This window comes from Hemitrygon akajei, chromosome 4 (assembly GCF_048418815.1).
Source record: "Hemitrygon akajei chromosome 4, sHemAka1.3, whole genome shotgun sequence".
In the NCBI taxonomy this organism is placed as follows: domain Eukaryota; kingdom Metazoa; phylum Chordata; class Chondrichthyes; order Myliobatiformes; family Dasyatidae; genus Hemitrygon; species Hemitrygon akajei.
The window spans coordinates 200,571,209-200,584,672 of NC_133127.1; positions in this window are offsets into that span (position 1 = coordinate 200,571,209).

A 13,464-nucleotide genomic window follows, 5' to 3' on the forward strand; every position below is an offset into this window, starting at 1 on the left:
TAAATGAACTAATTTTTTTTTTGTTCCGTATGCTTTTGTAAAGATCTTTTAAGTAATTATTTGGATTTCCTTACGTTTTAAAGATAGATTCGGTAATTTAAAGATTGCGATTGTTTTTCTTTTGTGCAAATATTTCAAGAATTGTTTCGGATGTGTTTTTCTTCCCTTATCTAATATTATGAAGGTTACTTTCAAAATTGAAGGTCGTTTTGTTTTACAAAAAAAACAGTTCCTTCCAATTTAATTATATTGAGATACACGTCGACTGTAATGAGTTTTATGCTCGGTAGAGGGAGACAGAGATTACTTTTTTCATTTTTTATTTAGGTTGGTGGAGTATATAATTGCTTTCTATGCTTTTTGGGGGCTTGCGTCGATCGATATCGACTTATTTCTGGGCTTTGTAGTTTGGGTGGGTTTTTTTCTTTTTTTATCCCATTATGGGATCCCGGAGCATACACAAATTATTATTATTGTTGTTCCTCTCCCGCCATTTTCAACTACTTTATCCTGACATGCCTCTAACTACTCTTTTTAGATACAAAGTCTCATGACGATATCTAAACAGTTAAATGTTTTAACTTGGAATGTCTGTGGGGTAAGAAAACATTTAAAATTATTAACCGATTCCAACCTGATATAATCTTTGCTCAAGAGACGCATATCAGGTTATGTGATAAAATCGATTTTTTAAATCTTGGAAGGGCACTCAGTTTCATACCATCTCTCAGAGTAAAATTAGAGATGTTTCTATTTTTATTGATTTCAATATCCCTTTTAATCAGGAGGATATTATAGCCGATATTAATGGTAGATTTTTGATTGTTAAAGGAATAATTTATAATAGGAAAACAGTTTTGGTTAATATTTATGGACCAAATGTTGATGACCCCTCATTTTTTAAAGCTGTCTTTGCTCTATTACCTGATTTAAATGAATATATGTTATTAATGGGTGGTGATTTTTATACTTGTTTAAATCCTTTAACGGATAAGTCATCACCCAAACATCAACTCCCCAATCATTCTGCATCACTTATTAATTCCTTTTTAATTGATTATGGTTTAATTGAAATTTGGAGGCATATGCATCCTAGTGATAGAGAATACTCTTTTTTTCTCACATGTTCATAAAAATATTGGAGAATCAACTATTTGATAGTCGACCCTCAACTTTTATTTAATGTTCAGAAATGTGAGTATGATGCAATTGTTATCTCTGACCATGCTCTTTTAAATCTGATATTTGAACTGAAAGATGTCGCTACTACCAGACCATTTTGGCGTTTTCCAGAACACTTGTTACAAAGTTCAGAATTTGTTGAGTTTATTGAAACTCAGATAAGAGTTTTTTCTCTTTAATAATACAGGAAACGTCTCAAAGTTAGTAATTTGGGATACATTAAAAGTCTATTTATGTGGTCAGATTATTTTGTATATAGCTGAACTGAAGAAACTAATAAGAATGGAATTAGATAAAATCTCTAAACAAATTAAAAATTAGATAACATCGATGCAATCTCTCCAAATGTTGTTTTTAAAGAAAGATAAAGACCCTACTGAATGTTCATCATATAGACCTAATTTGCTATTAAATGTGGATGCAAAAAATTCTCTCTAAGATAATGGCTAACTGCTTGAAAAATATTGTAACTAAAATCATATCTATGGTTCAAACAGGCTTTATTAAAGGCCGTTTCTCTTTCTCTAATGTTTGGAGATTGATGAACATTATATATTTACCATTATCTAAGCAACCTCAATGTGTTATCTCTCTCGATGCAGAAAAGACATTTGATAGAATTGAGTGGCCATATTTGTTTAAAGTATTAGAAAAATTTGGTTTTGGTAATAATTTTAATAGGTGGATTCAAATGATTTATAAGAATCCTATTGCCATGGTTATTACTAACAATTTCAGGTCCTTTTTTTTCACTTTCTCGTGGTACTAGACAGGGATTTCCATTAAGCTCTTTATTATTTAATCTTGTATTGGAGCCTTTGGCCATAACACTACGTGAAGCTGAAAATATTCATGGTATCTCTATGAATGGAATCATACATAAGATTTCTTTTTATGCAGATGATCTTTTGGTTTTTATTTCGAATCCTGAGGAATCAATTCCTAATCTTTTGGAAACACTAAAAGATTTTGGTAAATTTTCAGGATATAAACTTAACTTGAATAAAAGTGAATTGTTTCCATTAAATGCCCCTGTTTTTAGATATAATAATATTCCTTTTAGAATTGTTAATACTTTAAAATATTTAGGTATTATAATTACTAAAAATATAAAGATCTTTATAAAGCTAATATAGTTCCTTTAATGGACTCCATGAAACAACTATTTTCTAGATGGAATCCACTTACTCTCTCTTTAACAGGTTGTATCCATGCTGTGAAAATGATGATTTGACCTAGATTTTTATATAATTTCCAGAATATACCTATCTTTAATACAAAACGTATTAATTGATTCGGCGGGGAGATATCTAATTATACATTGTCAAATTTTTTCAGAACTATGGACCCTTATGAACATTTATGCACCAAATGAAAATGATGTAAAATTTATACAGGAGGTCTTTTTGAATTTGGCTAACGCACATGATAAAATATTAATAGGTGGAGATTTTAACTTTTGTCTAGATCCAGTTTTAGATAGATCAACAAAGGTTGTTACAAAATCAAAAGCAGTAAAATTAACTCTATCATTGATGAAAGACTTAAATTTGATTGATATATGGAGAAGAATTAATCCAGAATATACCTATCTTTTTAACTAAAATTTTTTCGATCAAATTGACTCTCTTATTTCTTCCTTTATTTGGAACAATAAGAGACCAAGAATTAATAAGTATCATTTACAAAAATCCAAAAAAGATGGTGGACTTGCACTTCCTAATTTAAGACTGTATTGTTGGGCTGTGAATATCAGACAATTATGTTTTTGGCTATATTGGCTCGACGCCAAAAATCACTATGGGTTGATTTGGAATTAAAAACTGTTAAACAATTCCTTTCTTTTCTTTTCCAATCTTTTTATTATTATTATTATTAATATCAACATAATAAGATTAATACATAGATAATGGGATTACAAACATACAAATTTAAACTGAACATGAAAGGATACATAAGCAATAGTTACAATATAAATGAGTCTTCCCAAATCATGAACGATACAAGTAACATATAAACAAAGCAAAACTAGGTATATCATTATATATATATATATTTTAAAAAAACAAAAAAGAGAAAATGAAAAAAAAATTATGCTAGAAAAACTAATTTAACAACCTAATAACTAATAAAGAGAAAAAAAAGAAAAAAAAGGGAAAAAAATGATGAAAAAAAATGGGCTGTTTATAATATCTAACAAAAATACAAAATCATCAATGTTGTCAACTCCGATCCTCTCAACATATGTAAAATCAAAACTGGAAAAACAAATAGGTTTGGAACAGGGTCTCATTACATCATATGAAAATATTGAATAAATGGTCTCCATATCTTTTCAAATTTAATAGAAGGGTCAAATACAACACTTCTAATTTTCTCTAAATTTAGACATAACATAGTTTGAGAAAACCAATGAAATATGGTAGGAGGATTAATTTCTTTCCAATTCAACAAAATAGATCTTCTAGCCATTAATGTAAGAAATGCAATCATTCGACAAGCAGAAGAAGATAAATGGATTGAGTCCATCATTGGTAAGCCAAAAATTGCAGTAATAGGATGAGGTTGTAAATCAATGTTCAATACCGTGGAAATAATATCAAAAATGTCTTTCCAATATTTTTTCAAAAGCGAACAAGACCAAAACATGAGTTAAAGACGCTATCTCAGAATGACATCTGTCACAAATAGGATTTATATAGGAATAAAAATGAGCCAATTTATCCTTGGACATATGAGCCCTATGCACAACTTTAAACTGTATTAATGAATGTTTAGCACATATAGATGATAAATTGACTAATTGAAGAATTTTATCCCAATTCTCAATAGGGATAGTAAGGTTAAGTTCTCTTTCCCAATCAATTTTAATCTTATAGAAGGGCTCTGAACGTATCTTCATAATTATATTGTAGAGTTTTGATATTACCCCTTTCTGAGAAGGATTTAGTTCTAGCAAATTCTCCAAAATACCCGAAGACTCAAGATTTGGGAAGGTAGGAAGTACAGTATTTAAGAAATTCCTAATCTGTAAATAGCTTAAAAAATGAAATCTAGGCAAATTATATTTATTAGATAATTGTTCAAAAGACATAAAACAATTATCCAAAAATAAATCGGAAAATCGTAGTAATCCTTTAGTCTTCCAAGCTGAATAAGCTTGGTCTATAATAGAAGGATAAAAAAAGCAATTGGATACAATAGGAATATTTAAAACAAACTGATTCAGCCCAAAAAATTTCCGAAATTGAAACCATATACGTAAAGTATGTTTAACTATCAGATTGTCAATTTGTTTCTGCAATTTAGAAAGAGCAAAGGGAAGAGAAGACCCTAAAATAGAACCCAATGAAAATCCTTGTACAGATTTAATTTCCAGGTTCACCCAATGAGGGCTAAAAGATAAATCCCAAAACAATTCCATTTAACTTCAATATTAGGAGCTCCATAACCTTTACAGCTCTCTAAAATTCCAAATTTAAATCTTTACCCGGTTATTAAACAAACTTTACGGATTTGGTTTCAGTTTCGCAATTTTTAAAATTTTAAACAACTTAAGTTGTCTAGTTTTTTATATCGAAACTTTTTATTTAAACTTTCGATAACCAATCCCATTTTTCTGCTATGGAGAAATAAAGGGATCCGTTCTTTTACAGGTTTATTTTGTGATGGTCGATTGATGACTTTTGAAGAGTTAATTAACAAATATTCTCTCCCTCATACACATTTTCTGCAGTATCTTCGGGTTAGACATTTTTTACAACAATATTTATCTATGTTTCCATATTTGCAAGAATCTCATTTGTTGGATACCATTTTGAAATTGAATCCCTCAGTGAGAGGTACCATTAGTAGAATTTATAATTTATTTTTGTTATAAAAAGAGAACCTCTCACTAAAGACTAAACAAGATTGGGAGAGAGAACTTAATATGACCTTTGTTAATGAAGATTGGCTGCGAGTTTTGAAAAACGTAATTTCTTCTTCTATATGTGCCAATCACTGTTTAATTCAGTTTTAAATTGTTCACCGTTATTATTTAACAAAGGAGAGACTATCTAAAATATTTCCTAGTATAGGCAACTATTGCAATAGGTGTAAAACTGAAGTAGCTTCTTTGTCACATATGTTCTGGTCATGTTCTTCATTAAAATGGTTTTGGAAATCTTTATTTTCTACGATTTCTAAAGCTCTGAATATTAATTTACAACCTAATACATTGACTGTTCTATTTGGAATAGTTCCGCATCATAGTCAGGGTGTCTCATCTTCAGATCAACATGTAATTGCATTTGTTACATTATTGGCAAGAAGGGCTATTTTATTAAAATGGAAAGATACCTCTGTCCCTACATTAATGGAATGGTTTCCTCAAGTAATGTTATGTCTCAGTTTGGAAAAAATTAGAAGTAGAACTTTTGATCCCCAATTCGATTTTGAGAGAAGATGGGGCTCTTTTGCCAAATATTATCATTTAATTTGAATTATTTTATATGGTTCCCTTCCAATCTTATTCTATATAAACATGAATTGGCAGTTGATGATTCTTTTTCTTTATATATATAGATGATGGCAAGACATTTTGCTCTGGGGGTTGATTCCTAATGGTTTTTCCCCCTTTTTTTTTGTAGTTAGTGGGTTTTTTTTCTTAGATGGGGTTCTTTTTTTTCCTTTTCCTTTTATATAAATTTTTTTCTTTCATTTTTATATTTTACGATCAGCTTTTTTTCTTAAGCTTTATTAATTGTATACATATTAATCTGTTGAAGTTTTGTATAATTCTATAGCTGTAGAAGATTACGTACCAATAAAAAGATTCTAAAAATGAAGGATCCAGGATCAGCCATGATGGAATGGTGGAATGGACTCGATGGGCTGAATGGCCTAATTCTGCTCCTATCTCTTATGGTCTTATTGTGGACTTCAGAAAGAGTAGGATGAAGAATCACGAACCAATCGTCATCGAGGGATCAGAGTGGAGAGAGAGAGCAGCTTCAAGTGCCTGGTTGTCAAGATCTCCGAGAACCTAACCTGGTGGCAATATATTGATTCAACTATAAAGAAGGCAAGACAGTGGCTATATTTCATTTGGAGTTAGAGGGGATTTGGTTTGTCACCTAAGACACTGAAAAACGTACTGTGGAGAGCATTCTGACAGGCTGCATCACTCTGGTATGGGGGGGTGGTGTGGATTGGCTACTGCACAGGATAGAAAGAAGCTACAGAGAATTGTAAAATGAATCAGCTGCATCTTGGGTACTAGCCACCAGACTATCCAAAACATCTTTAAGGAGTGGTGTTTCAGACCCCATCATCCAGAACACGCCCTCTACTCACTGTTACCGCCAGGGAGGAGGTACAGAAGCCCATCATCCAGAACACGCCCTCTACTCACTGTTACCGCCAGGAAGGAGGTACAGAAGCCCATCATCCAGAACATGCCCTCTACTCACTGTTACCGCCAGGAAGGAGGTACAGGAGCCCATCATCCAGAACATGCCCTCTACTCACTGTTACCGCCAGGAAGGAGGTACAGGAGCCTGAAGGCACACACTGAGTGATTGAGGAACAGCTTCTGCCCCTCTGCCATTCGATTCCTAAATGGACATTGAACCCGTGAACATTACCTCACTTTTATTATTTCTGTTTTTGCACTATTTTTAATTTAAATATTTAATACAGATATATACTTACTATAGTTGATTTACTTATTCATTTTTCTCTATCGTTTATCATACATTGAACTGCTGCCATGAAGTTAACAAATCTCATAACATATATTGGTGATGTTAAACCTGATTCTGAAAAAGCAGGACCCCCAGGGTAGCGATCTCTGGATTGCTGCCTGTGCCACGCGCTTGTAGGGGTAAGAATGGGATGATCTGGCAGATGAATGTGTGGCTGAAAAAGTGGTACAGTGAGCAGGGTTTCAGATTACTGGATCATTGGGATTTCTTCTGGTGAAGTAAACTGTACAAAAGGGACGGGTTACATCTGAACCCCAGGGAGACCAATAATCTTGCGGGCTGGTTTGCTGGAGCTTCTGGGGAGGGTTTAAACTAATTTGGCAGAACTTGGGAACCGGAGTGGTAGGGCTGATGATAGGGCAGTTGGTGTATGACCAGAGGCAACATGCACTGAGACTGTCATGGAGAGGCTGATGATAGGGCAGTTGGTGTATGACCAGAGGCAGCATGCACTGAGACTGTCATGGAGAGGCTGATGATAGGGCAGTTGGTGTATGACCGGAGGCAGCATGCACTGAGACTGTCATGGAGAGGCTGATGATAGGGCAGTTGGTGTATGACCGGAGGCAGCATGCACTGAGACTGTCATGGAGAGGCTGAGGATAGGGCAGTTGGTGTATGACCAGAGGCAGCATGCACTGAGACTGTCATGGAGAGGCTGATGATAGGGCAGTTGGTGTATGACCGGAGGCAGCATGCACTGAGACTGTCATGGAGAGGCTGATGATAGGGCAGTTGGTGTATGACCGGAGGCAGCATGCACTGAGACTGTCATGGAGAGGCTGAGGATAGGGCAGTTGGTGTATGACCAGAGGCAGCATGCACTGAGACTGTCATGGAGAGGCTGAGGATAGGGCAGTTGGTGTATGACCAGAGGCAGCATGCACTGAGACTGTCATGGAGAGGCTGATGATAGGGCAGTTGGTGTATGACCGGAGGCAGCATGCACTGAGACTGTCATGGAGAGGCTGATGATAGGGCAAAATTGCAGTCAGTGGGATGAGCTGCTATGTAACATAGGAACAAAATTGAAAAGGAGGATGAATACAGGACAGAAGGTGTTTGAACGCATGCATTATTGGAGTAAGGTCGATGATCTTGTTAGCACAGTTAGAGATTGGCAGGTATGATGTTCTGGGTATCACTGAGTTGTGGCTGAGGGAAGATTATAGTTGGGAGCTTAACATCCAAGGATACACTTTGTATGGAAAGGACAGGCAGGTAGGTAGAGGGGCAGCAAATGACATAGGGTCAGAAAGTTTAGAATCATTGTGGTAGAACTAAGAAACTACAAGGATAAAAAGACACTGATATAAGTTATGTACAGACCACCAAACAGTACCCAGGATGAAGGGTACAGATAACAATGGGAAATAGACAAAGGTAATGGTACAGCAGTCATGGAGGATTTCAATATGCTGGTAGATTGGCACTGGATCCCAAGAGAGGGAATTTATAGAATGTCAACAAGATGGCTTTTTAGAGCAATTTGTGGTTGAGCCCATTAGTGGAAAGGTTATTCTGGATTGGGTGCTGTGTAATGAACCAGTTTTCATTAGGGAGCTTAAGGTAATTCCTTGATGTTATTATTTTGAGGGACTATCCTGGGCCCAGCACACAAGTACAATTACAAAGAAAACAGAGCAGTGCCTCTACTTTTTTAGGAGATTGTAAGGATTCGGCATGACATCTAAAATGTTGACAAACTTCTATGGATGTGGAGATTATATTGACTGGCTGCATCACAGCCTGGTATGGAAAATCCTACAAACAGGAGTGGATATTGTACGGTCTATCACGGGTAAAACCTTCTGCCTTTGAGCACATCTACATGAAATGTTTCACAGGAAAGCAGCATCCAACATCAGAGAGACCCCCCCCCCCCCCCCATCTCCCAGGGCATGCTCTCTTCTCACTGATGCTGTCAGGAAGAAGGTACAGGAGCCTCAGAACTCACACCACCAGTTTCAGGAACAGATATTACTCCTCAACCATCAGGCCCTTGAACCGAAGGGGATAACTTCACTTTTCCCATCACTGAAATGTTCCCACAACCCATGAACTCACTTTCAAGGACTCTTCATCTCATGTTCTCCATATTTATTGTTCATTTATTTATTATTATTTCTTTCTTTTTGTATTTGCACAGTTTGTTGTCTTTTGCACTTGAACACACAAGTCTTTTATTGATTCTATTATGGATTTATTGAGTATGATCACAGGAAAATGAATGTTGTATATGGTGACATATTTGTACTTTCATAATAAAATTTACTTTGAGCTTTGAACCCTTATGAGGTCACAAATCATAAAATGATGGAATTCTCCCTGTAATTTGAAAGGGAAAAGCTAAAGACAGATGTATCAGTATTACAGTGGAGTAAAGGGAATTACAGAGGCATGAGAGAGGGGCTGGCCAAAGTTGATTGGAAGGGAACACTAGCAAGGATGATGACAGAACAACAATGGCTGGAGTTTCTGGGAGCAATTCAGAAGGCACAGGATAGATACATTAAAAAATAGTATTTTAAAGATGGGTTGATGCAGTCATGGCTGATAGGGTAAATCAAAGCCGACATAAAAGCCAAAGAGAGGGCATATAACAGAGCAAAAATTAGTCAGAAGTTAGAGGATTGGGAAGCTTTTAAAAACTAACAGAAAGCAACTAAAAATGTCATTCAGAGGAAAAATGGAAATATGAATGTAAGCTGGTCAATAATATTAAAGAGAATAGCAAAAGTTTCTTCAGATACATAGAGTGTAAAAGAGGCGAGAGTGGATATGGACCGCTGGAAAATGTTACTAGGGATGTAATAATGGGGGACAAGGAAATGGCAATGAACTGCATAATCATTTTGCATCAGTCTTCACTGTGGAAGACACAGCAGTGTGCCTAAAGTTTGAGAGTGTCAGGGGCAGAGGTGAGTGCAATTGCTTTTACTAGGGAGATGGTGCTTGGGGAAACTAGAAGATCTGAAAGTAGTTAAGTCACCTGGACCAGAAGGACTATACCCCAAGGTTCTGAAAGAGGCAGCTGAAGTGATTGTGGAGTATTAGTAATGATCTTTCAAGAATCACTAGATTCTGGAATGGTTCCAGAAGAATGGAAAATTGCAAATGTCACTCCACACTTCAAAAAGGGAATGAGGCAGAAGAAAAGAAGCTATTGGCCAGATAGTCTTAACTGAGCGGTTTGGAAGATGTTGGAGTCGATTGTTAAGGATGTGGTTTTTGGGTACTTGGAGGCAGATGGTAAAATAGGGTAAAGTCAGCATGGTTTCCTCATGGGTAAAACTGGCCTGACACATCTGTTGGAATTCTTTGAAGAAATAACAAGCAGGATATACAAGGGAGATTTGCTTTATGTTGTGTACTTGGAGTTTCAGAAGGCCTTTGACAAAGTGCTATACGCTAAGCTGCATAACAAGTTACGAGCCCATGTTATTACAGGAAAGATACTAGCATGATAGAACATTGGTGGATTGGCAGGAGGCACAGGTTGGGTATAAAGGGAACCTTTGCTGGTTGGCTGCCAGTGACCAGAGGTGTTCCACAGGGGTCTGTGTTGGGACTGATGATTTGGATGATGGAATTGATGGTTTTATGGCCAAGTTTGTGGATGAAACAAAGATAGATGGAGGAGCAGGTAGTGTTGAGGAAGCAGAGAGGCTACTGAAGGACTTAGATTAAAAAAATAGAAAAATAAGTGCTAGGTGGAATACAGTGTAGGGAAGTATATGGTCATTGTGGTGAACTACATATACCTGTCTGGACACGCCCCTGCTGACTGCTCCTGTGGCCCCTCCCACTGACTGTGGCTCCTCCCACAGACCCCGGTATAAAGGCGATTGAAGCCTGAGCCCGGCCCTCAGTCTCCAGGATGTAGTATGGTGGTCAACTCCTGCTTGTTCTTTCTTCCAGTCAATAAAAGCCGATATCTCGCCTCACGTCTCAGAGAGTTATTGATGGTGCATCAGTCATGCACTTTGGTAGAAGGAATAAAAGTGTAGAATATTTTCCAAATGGAGAAAAATTCAAAGATCAGAGGTGCAAAGGGACTTGGCAATCCTTGTGTAGGATTCCCTGATGGTTAATTTGCAGGTTGGGTCAGTGGTGAGAAAGGCAAATGCCATGTTATTCACTTTGAGAGCACTGGAATATAAAAGCAAGGATGTAATGTCGAGGCTTTATAAAACACTGGTGAGGCCTCACTTGGAGTATTGTGAGCAGTTTTGTTCCCCTTAGAAAGGATGTGCTGACTTTGGAGAGGGTTCAAAGGAGGTTCACAAAAAAGATTCTGGGATTGAAGGGTTATCATATTGATGCACCATCAATAACTCTAGGAGACTGGAAGTGAACGATAGGCTTTTATTAGCAGCAAAAAGGGAGCACGACATCTTGGAGACTGAGGGAGGAGCAGTGCCTCAATCGCCTTTATACAGGGGTCTGTGGGAGGAGCCACAGGAGCAGTCAGCAGAGGGGCGTGTCCAGACAGGTATACATAGTTTACCACACAGATGAGGAGTGGTTTATGGCTCTGGGCCTCTACTCACTGGAATTTAGAAGAATGAGGGGATTCTCATTGAAACATGTCAAATGTTGAAAAGTTTTGATAGAGTGGATGTGGAGAGGTTGTTTCCTTTGGTGGGGGAAACCAAAGACCGGAAGACTCAGCCTCAAAATAGAGGGAGAATGGAGGTGAGAAGGAATTTCTTTAGCCAGAGAGGTGAGTCTGTGGAATCTGTCATCACAGGCAGCTGAGGAGGCCAAGTCTTTATGTATATTTAAGGCAGAGGTTGATAGATTCTTGATTGGTCAGGGCATGAAGGGATATGGAGAGAAGGCAGGAGACTGGGGCTGAGAGGAAAATTGGATTAACTATGACGGAATGGTGGAGCAGACTCAGTGGGCCAAATGGCCAAGTTCCGGTTCTATGTCTTATGGTCTTACAAGGTCACCCCCTCAGCCCCCTTTACTCTAGGGAGACAACCCTTAGACTACATAAGGCACTGGTGATTTATTCAAATCTATGTGCCTCAAGTGAGCAGACACCTCCTTCGTAATGAGGCAATGTTGATATGTTTCAGCAAGAATAACGAACAGTAAAGGCCCTTCAGCCCACAGTGCTGTGCCAATGTTTTAGCCAACTCTAAGATCAATCTAACCCTTCCCTCCCACATAGCCCTCCATTTTTCTTTCATCCATGTGTCTATCTAAGAGTATCTTCAATGTCCCTAAAGTATCTGCCTCCACCACCACCCCTGGCAGCGTGTTCCACACACCCACCACCCTCTGTGTAAAAAAACCTACCCCTGACATTCCCCCCCATTCTCTCCTCCAGTCACACTAAAATTATGACCCCTCATGTTAACCACTTCTGCCCTGAGAAAAAGTCTCTGACTGTCCATGCCTCTTATTATCTTGTACACCTCTATCAAGTCACCTCTCATCCTCCTCCTTTCCAAAGAGGACAGGCTGAGCTCACTCAACCTATCCTCATAAGACATGCTCTCTAATCCAGGCTGCATCCTTTGCAAGCTCTCTAAAGATTCCACATCCTTCCTCTAATGAGGTGACTACAGTATTCCGAGTGTGGTCTAACTAGTGTTACTCCCCTCTGGAGGCACATCACTTTTCTGAACTGACTGGCTTCTATCTTGTCTTCTTGTCTCCATGACAAATACATTCAAAAAGTATTCATTTAAGGCTATGTTTGTGGTTATGCTAATTATTCCCCAAGGGGACCCACTCTCTCTTTATTTACTCTTTTCGTCTATAAATACTTAATGAATCCCATCAGATTATCCTTTTCTGCATTTGTTGAGGAAATCTCACATCCCTCCCCCCCCCCCCCCTTTCCTTATTTCCTTCTAAACCGTACGACACCCTTATGATTCTTCAGGGGACTGATTTGATCCCAGTAGCCTGAACCTGACACAAGTTTCAGATCTATTGATCATGTCTATATTGAAATATATGTTACCGACCAACACAATCCAACAACGTGCTGGGGCAGCCCACAAGTCCATAGCACATCCATGGTGCCCAGCAGACCAACAGAGAACAGGACATAGAAACAAAAAACAACAGCGAATCATCCCTTGAACTCTCCTATACACACACACATTCCTCCAACCATAGGACAGGCTGCCGCCAGGCCTCCAGAGGACCTCTGAATTCCTCAGTGGATATCAGTCTCACACACACCCAGGCCTTGTGGACACCAGGCCTCTGAATTCCCCAGTGGATATCAGAATCACACACCAAGGCCTCTGAATTCTCCAGTGGATATCAGTCTCACAGACCCAGGCCTCTGAATTCCCCAGTGGATATCAGACTCACACACCCAGGCCTCTGAATTCCTCAGTGGATATCAGACTCACAGACCCAGGCCTCTGAATTCCCCAGTGCATATCAGACTCACAGACCCAGGCCTCTAAATTCCCCAGTGGATATCAGACTCACAGACCCAGGCCTCTGAATTCCCCAGTGGATATCAGTCTCACACACCCAGGCCTCTGAATTCCCCAGTGGA